We start from the raw sequence: 6,717 nt of genomic DNA, 5'->3' as shown, positions 1-6,717 counted from the left end.
GGTGTCATCCGCGAACTTCAGGTGTTTCACAGATTATTCTCCTAAGGTACAGTCGTTAGTGTAGAAGGAGAAGAACGGCGGGGAGGGCACAAACCCCTGGGGGAGGCTAGTGCTGATGGCCACTTGTTGCTGCCTGTCCGTCAGGAAGCTGGGATCTACTGACAGCTGGAGGTGGGCACAGTAAGCTGGTTGAACTTTCGGTGGAGGATGTCTAGGATTACAGTGTTGAAGGCCAAGCTCAAGTCCACGAACAGTATCCTGGCGTACATCCCAGGTTGATCAAGGTGGTGCAGGATGTAGGGGGCAAACTGTAGGGGGTCCAGCAGGGGGTCTGTGATGTCCTGTTTCAACACCAGTCCTTCAAAGGACTTCATGACCACAACGGGCCTGTACTCAATTAACCCTGCAATGGTGGACTTCTTTGAGACCAGGATGATGAGAGAGAGATGAGATGAAACTTTATTAATCCCTCGGGTGGGTTCCTCCGGGAAATTCAGTTTCCAGTAGCAAAGCACCGAAAGAAGTTGCATGTTACAGATACATTAAGGGGAATGAGAGTAAGGATATAAGCATAAATACACCATATATACACATATACACATATATAGATACAGAATATACAATATGGATAAATAGGATTGCTCATTTGAGTGAGTATATTGCACAGTGATTATTGCACAGTCAAATATAAGAAAGAGACAAAAAACAAAAAACAAATATTGCAAATATTGCACCGTGTAGAAAAGCCCCTACAACTCAGTTGTTCCCGCCCTCCCTTGTCCCCCTGTTTCTCCTCCCTCTCCCCTCCAGTGAGGAGTTAAACAGTCTGATGTTGTGTGGGACAAAGGAGTTTTTAAGTCTGTTGGTTTTTGACTTTGGGAGAAGCAGCCTGTCGCTGAATAGGCTCCTCTGATTGTTTACGACCGTGTGCAGAGGATGCCCGGCATTGTTCATAATGTCCATCAGTTTCTTTAGTGTCCTTTTCTCTGCCACTGTCACCAGAGTGTCCAGCTTCATGCCGACCACAGAGCTAGCCTTCCTGATTAGTTTCTCCAGTCTGGATGAGTCCCTCTTTGCTGTGCTGGTCCCCCAGCACACCACAGCATAGAAAAGGACTCCTGCGACCACTGACTGGTAAAACATCCTCAGGAACTTCCTGCAGATGTTAAAAGACCTCAGCCTCCTGAGGAAGTACAGTCGGCTTTGGCCTTTTTTATACAGGTGCTCTGTGTTGCATGACCAGTCCAGTTTATTGTCCACCCACAGCCCGAGGTACTTGTATGTGTTGACCACCTCCACCTCCTCCCCCTCTATCTGAACTGGCAGTGGACCTTCTCTGGACCTCCCGAAGTCCACAACCAGTTCCTTGGTCTTTGAAGTGTTGAGTTGCAGGTGGTTTGTGTGACTCCATGTGACAAAGTTCCTCACCAGACTTCTGTACTCCTCTTCCTGATCATCCCAGATACACCCCATGATGGCCGTGTCATCTGCAAACTTCTGAATGTGGCATAATTCAGAGTTGTAGCAGAAGTCAGAGGTGTACAGGGTGAAGAGAAGAGGGGACAGCACAGTTCCCTGTGCTGCTGACCACAGTGTCCGATGTGATGTCCTTCAGCCTGACGTACTGTGGTCTGTCGGTGAGGTAGTCGGAGATCCAAGCCACCAGGCAGGGGTCCACTTGCATCCTGTTTAGTTTCTCCTGGAGCAGACAGGGCTGGATTGTATTAAAGGCACTGGAAAAGTCAAGAAACAGGATCCTGACCGTGCCTTTTCCCCCATCCAGGTGTGAGTGGGCTCTGTGTAGGAGGTATAGGATGGCATCCTCCACTCCGACACCTGCCTTGTAGGCGAACTGTAGCGGGTCCTGGGCATGTTGTACCTGTGGTAGGAGGAGGTTGAGGAAGAGCCGCTCTAGAGTCTTCATAAGATGTGACGTCAGTGCCACCGGTCGGAAGTCATTCAGCTCATTGGGCCGGTTCTTTTTGGGGACCGGGACGATGCAGGATGTCTTCCATAGGGCGGGCACTCTCCCCAGTCGCAGACTGAGGTTGAAGACTCGTTGTAGCGGCTCCCCAAGTTCAGCAGCACACGCCTTTAGCATCCTAGGACACACCTTGTCTGGGCCTGCTGCCTTTCTGGGGCGAAGCTTCCTCAGTTGTCTCCTGACCTGATCCACTGTGACACTGGGAGATGATTGGAAGGGGGGGAGAGAGGCTGTTGTGCTGTTTAGAGAGGGGTTGGAGAAGGAGGAGGGGGGGGATGTCATAGTGTCAGGGAGGGGGGGAAGCGAGGGAGGTAGGAGAGTAGGGAGAGGACTCTGTAGTAAAGGTGAGGGTGAGGGTGGGGGGGTTGTGGGCTGGTCAAACCTGTTGAAGAAGTTGTTGAGTTCGTTTGCCTTCTCCACAGTCCCCCCCACTGTGCTTTTCTTGGTGTTGTGGCCTGTGATGGTTTTCACACCATTCCAGACCTCCCTCATATTGTTCCTCTCCAACTTCTGCTCCACCTTCCTCCTGTAGGTGTCCTTTGCTTCCCTCAGGCAGCGTTGATGGTGGAGCATTTGAAGCAAGAGGGCACCTAACACAGCTCCAGAGGTCTGTTAAAGATTCGGGTGAAGATGGGGACCAGTTGCTCTGCACAGACCTTCCAGCACCAGAGGCACACACCAGTCTTCCTGGTCTTCTGTCTCTGGGTCAGAGGGGAGGGGGGTGAGGGCTGCAGGTAGTCCTTTTGTTTAGGTGTGAGTTGAGGGTGAGCAGATGGGAGGTGTGAGTGATGGTCTTTCAAATCTGCAGTAGACGGTGTTAAAGTTGTCAGGCAGTTTGGGATTCTCTTCAGGGTGGGGGGATGGACTCCTGTAGCTGGTGATGTGCTGCAGGCCTCTCCAAACTGATGCAGGGTCTTTGGCTCAGAAGCTGGTTTTTAGCTTCTTAAAAAATGACACAGATGGATTTGCGGCCTTGAATCTGGAGTTTGGGGTTTACATTAGTGTTATTTGTATTTTTTGTTCTTTACATTTATCTTTAAAAATAAACAAGCACTGGAGAGTGGTCAGAACATCAAATGGGACAATACTGAGCTAGACTGTGTACATATACGTGACTGGATTGGTTTGTTTTGCCTGCTGAACAAATGCTAGCCTGTCTGGCTTTTTTGGGTAGTGAGAAAAATCGAAATGCAAAGTAAGTCAGATATGTTGATGAATTTCTAATTTTGGAAGGGTGTTTGGTGACAGAACACCTCCAACATGTCCGCCCCTCTCTGAACCTTGCTCTACCCAAAGTTTCTTCTTGTTAAAGAGAGTTTTTCCTTCCTACTGTCACTAAGTGCTTGCTCACTTGGCGTCCTTTGATTGTTGGGGTTTTCTTTGTATTATTCTAGGGTCTTTACCTCACAATATAAAGTTCCTTGAGGCAACTGCTGTTGTGATAAACTGAATTAAATGACAGCCAAAATTAGACAGCAAGTATAAGTTTCTGCTTTGGATAAACAAAATGTCAGTATAATTTGAATAATGTGAGCACTGATCCAGGCAAATATACAGCAACTTCCAGTGCAAGTTTCCACCCAGCGTCCTCTTCACCACAGTGACAGTGGAAGGACGACACATACTCAACTACAGTGCTCACATGGAGCTAAAAGAGAATTAGATAGATCGGAGAAGTCTGCGCAACATTTTTCCACAATTTCTAGAATCAGAATTTCAACATTGGATTGAAACATTGCATCTAGGGTGGGTAAATCTCACTTTATCTTATGGTATCAAAAGCCTTTTGTAAACTCAGAATAAGGTCAAGTATAAGCTGAGTCAAAGACTGCCCCTTCTGTTCTACTCTTAACCCCCTATCTGTTGTTAGCCTAGCAGCGTGCCTTCTGTCTGCACTCAGGGCAGGCTGTTTGGCCAGGTCTTGTTATTTATCCCTCCTTCTCAGTGCTCATGTACTAGTTAGAGTGAAGGAAGCCTTAGACCATATGCTGCTGGGATAAGGTGTGCCACAGGTAAGTGGCTACTAGAACAAAGTTCAAGTGGTAAGAGGTTTTTCCAAGATGACATGCCATAAATGAAGCTGATAGTGAGGGAACCCTTCCTTTTTTACCTTTTACCAAGATGCCACAACGAGAAAGTATAATTCACAGTCTCTTTCACACCACTAAGCCAAGGCAGTGGTTTGGTAACTTGTTCTTTCCTTGTGCTTTCAGGTGGCACAGGGACTATGGCCATTTGAAAGCTGTTTGAGCAGTAGTCTGTTTTAATAGTAGCTGCACTGAAGCAGACTAAGCCACAGTCTCATTACAGCATCAAATATGATTGATTCTGTTAAGCAGCAGAAGTAAAGAAGAGTTTATCACACATTCTTTGTACCTTTTCGAAGTGAAGGAGTTAAAGAGTGATAGGCATTGGACTAAACCACTGCCGGGGATATGAAGGGCAGTCCGTTTTTTAAACACTTATAAGATATAAAACCCACATTTATTTCATAATCATCACCGCATTCATTTTAACAGGGGAAAAATAGAAGAAGATTAAAATTAAAATTGTAGCTCTTGTTGCAAAGTGCACATAAAGAGCAACAATATGGCTAGAAAATAAAAACGATATTTATTTACAATTTCTCATAAATAATAAAAATCCATTTTATGCCCTATCACCAACCCAGGCCCATCACACAATTCAGAAGCATTAACAATGTCTTAGCCCTTTGCTCTAGACCTGACACATAACGCTCTTTACAGCTGCACATCAGTCTTCAACATTACATCATAAAGAATTGTGTAATTGTTGTTTTTGTATGCGTTTCCGTTACGTTACAGACTCTCTTGCCGCCTGATTCACCTGCTAAAATAGACAGCACAGAGTTGGAGCTTCTTCTTCGACTTCAGCATGGGATCCTAGTACTTCCTGCACCACTGCTCTTTAAACAGGAACATCAGCTCATGCTATGTTTGCACCTCTCTGCTCCATGCCTCAGCATTAGTCATCCTCTATTACTCATGTGGCGTGTATTTGCAAACACACCGGGAGAGCACCGAAGAGCTCCTGCCTACTAAAAAATGCAGCTTAACTTGACACAAAAGTGGTCAGGGTGTGGGTGCCACAGAGGACCATTGAATTCTTTGTGTTTGTGTAGCTTCACTCTCGGCAGTTCTTTTCCTGTTCTTGGAATCATTTTAATTCTGCGGGATTTACTTGTCCCAGTTAAAGTAATCCAAACATGTGGAGTATCAGCGGTCGTTTAATTCCTCAAGCTGGCAGGTTTGAGGCTTGTCTGGTGGAATTTGTGACTCCATCTGCTGGACAAATTCTGTTACATGTGTCGGAGTTACAAAGGCCACTCTACTGCAGACTCTTTGGGGTGGCAGGAGCTGATTATTTTACACCAAGTTGAAATTTCTCCATCCATTTTCTTTCGCTTATCCAGGGCCGGGTCGCGGGGCAGCAGCCCAAGCAGAGAAGCCCAGACCTCCCTCTCCCTAACCACCTCCTCCAGCTTGTCCGGGGGAACACCAAGGCATTCCCAGGCCAGCCGAGAGGTATAATCTGCCCCGGGGCCTCCTCCCGGTGGGACACGCCCAGAAAACTTCACCCAGGAGGCATCCTTGTCAGATGCCCGAAGTTGAAATTTATTGTTAACCTAAATACTTTAAATGTCTTTAAGCAAAAAGCCCCACCTCTTTCTGCAGCAGCACTTTTTGGAGCTTATTTACACATCATTAAAATTTTTTTTTATTTAAAACCTCTCATGGAAACATCCCAATGCTATTGCTATTAGCTAAAACTGAGGAAGACACCGACAGCCTTTACTATATTTATGTCCATTCCTGAATATATCTGCCAGCATGAAAGTGTAGGACATTAACTATGAATCTTTCTATGTAACTATGAAGGCCAGGTTTTACTCGAAACCCTGGCTGATTGTGACCCACACCCGTTTTCACACCTTGGCTCATGTGATTAGGTAGAGGATCATCAGGGGGTCCTTTTGTCCCTCTTTGGGTGGAAACTCCCACCGGGTTTAAATCTGGGACTCTCCACCATTTGACCGTAGAACTGAAGAAGCTTCTCGGATGAGAGGTGAAACGTCTTCAAGCAACTTAAAGAAGTCCAGACACTTTTCTTTCCAGCTCCTTAGATTAACTATGAAGTCTTACTTAGTATTGCTGCACAGTTGCTTGAAAAGAATAACACAGCTAAACTTTTACTTTAACATATTTGGAGCTTTTTTTTTTGCTGATAATTTTTGCTGGCATGACGCAGATGTTACAGTACAAGTTTGCCATGTAAACAAACTGTAATGATTAATCTCCAGACACCAGGGGGCACTGCAGAGAAGCCTGACGACAGTTTCCCAATGTCTGCAGTTTTTGCTATGCACTTTAGCAAAGTGGACATTAAATATCCTAATTAGAGAAGTGAGTTTTCTTGAATGCATTCTGGCAACAATTGGAAGATGTGTTAATCTATTATGGGTTTTTAAAAAATATATTTTCTGCTCAAATATGGCAAAAGTTTTAAATAATGGTGATCAGTGTGTGTAGATGTAATCACTGTGAGCCTAAAGCTTCGATTCAGACTGCTCTGAACACTTCCTTTTTTTGCTATGCTTGTCCACAGATGGCATAAGATAAATATACCTGGCAGATCTGAAAAGGGGAGACAGCATAGATGTATCTTAAAACTGGATTCTTTTTAACTGCCTGCAGACTTCTAGTTGTAACAGC

Source organism: Mchenga conophoros, linkage group LG16 (assembly GCF_057382185.1).
Source record: "Mchenga conophoros isolate Kocher_MC1m ecotype Shallow Benthic linkage group LG16, M_conophoros_male_GT1.1, whole genome shotgun sequence".
Taxonomy (NCBI): Eukaryota; Metazoa; Chordata; class Actinopteri; order Cichliformes; family Cichlidae; genus Mchenga; species Mchenga conophoros.
The sequence above is the reverse complement of the archived record's forward strand: the minus strand, read 5'-3'. Positions refer to the sequence as shown.